This window comes from Arachis ipaensis, chromosome B1 (genome assembly GCF_059453495.1).
Source record: "Arachis ipaensis isolate K30076 ecotype BB chromosome B1, ASM5945349v1, whole genome shotgun sequence".
NCBI classification, from domain to species: Eukaryota; Viridiplantae; Streptophyta; class Magnoliopsida; order Fabales; family Fabaceae; genus Arachis; species Arachis ipaensis.
The window spans coordinates 71,337,371-71,338,945 of NC_142436.1; the positions used below are offsets into that span (position 1 = coordinate 71,337,371).

Sequence of the window (1,575 nt, forward strand, 5' to 3'; positions counted from 1 at the left end):
TTGTTTCTTAACTTTTTCAAAACTACCTAACTAACTCTCTCTCTCTAATTTTTGAAAATATCTTCCCTCTTTTTCAAAAATTTCTTTTTACTTAACTAATTATTTTTATTTTTATTTTTGATTTCAAAAATTTTCGAAAAAAATACTAAACATTTTTCAAAAACCATTTTCAAAAATCACTAACTCCTTTTCAAAAATAATTTTCGAAAATTCCCTCCTTTTCTCTCATCTTATTCTATTTATTTATTCATCTACTAACATCTCTTCCTCACATCATCACCAAATTCGAACCCCCTCCTCTATCTGTGTTCGAATTTCTTCTTCTTCTTTTCTACTAACAATAAGGAACCTCTTTACTGTGACATAGAGGATTCCTCTTCTTTTCTTTTTCTCTCCTCTTTCTTATGAGCAGGGACAGAGAAAAAGGCATTCTTGTTGAAGCTGATCCAGAACCTGAAAGGACTCTGAAGAGAAAATTAAGAGAAGCTAAATTACAACAATCCAGAGACAACTTGATTGAAAATTTCGAACAAGTAAAGGAGATGGCAGCCGAACCCAACAACAATGCAAGGAGAATGCTTGGTGACTTTACTGCACCTAATTCCAATTTACATGGAAGAAGCATCTCCATTCCTGCCATTGGAGCAAACAACTTTGAGCTGAAACCTCAGTTAGTTTCTCTGATGCAGCAGAACTGCAAGTTTCATGGACTTCCTTCTGAAGATCCTTTTCAGTTCTTAACTGAATTCTTGCAGATATGTGATACTGTTAAGACTAATGGAGTAAATCCTGAAGTCTACAGGCTCATGCTTTTCCCTTTTGCTGTAAGAGACAGAGCTAGATTATGGTTGGATTCTCAACCCAAAGACAGCCTAAACTCTTGAGATAAGCTGGTCACGGCTTTCTTAGCCAAGTACTTTCCTCCTCAAAAGCTGAGCAAGCTTAGAGCTGATGTTCAAACCTTCAGGCAGAAAGAAGGTGAATCCCTCTATGAAGCTTGGGAAAGATACAAACAGTTGACCAAAAAGTGTCCTTCTGACATGCTTTCAGAATGGACCATCCTGGATATATTCTATGATGGTTTATCTGAGTTATCAAAGATGTCATTGGATACCTCTGCAGGTGGATCCATTCACCTAAAGAAAACGCCTGCAGAAGCTCAAGAACTCATTGACATGGTTGCCAATAACCAGTTCATGTACACTTCTGAAAGGAATCCTGTGAGTAATGGGACGCCTATGAAGAAGGGAGTTCTTGAGGTTGATACTCTGAATGCCATATTGGCTCAGAATAAAATATTGACTCAGCAAGTCAATATGATCTCTCAGAGTCTGCATGGAATGCAAGCTGCATCCAACAGTACTCAAGAGGCTTCTTATGAAGAAGAAGCTTATGATCCTGAGAACCCTGCAATAGCAGAGGTGAATTACTTAGGTGAACCTTATGGAAACACCTATAACTCATCATGGAGAAATCATCCAAATTTCTCATGGAAGGATCAAAAGCCTCAACAAGGCTTTAATAATGGTGGAAGAAACAGGTTTAACAATAATAAACCTTTTCCATCATCCACTC

General features: G+C 37.3%; 1 non-coding gene across 1 annotated transcript; it reads right to left on the reverse strand.

Moving 5' to 3' along the window:
* Nucleotides 1-938: 938 nt before the first annotated feature.
* On the reverse strand, nt 939-1,046 carry LOC148576979 (small nucleolar RNA R71). Its single transcript, XR_015903852.1, has one exon. It is a non-coding gene; the product is annotated as a small nucleolar RNA R71 (small nucleolar RNA).
* Nucleotides 1,047-1,575: the final 529 nt, after the last annotated feature.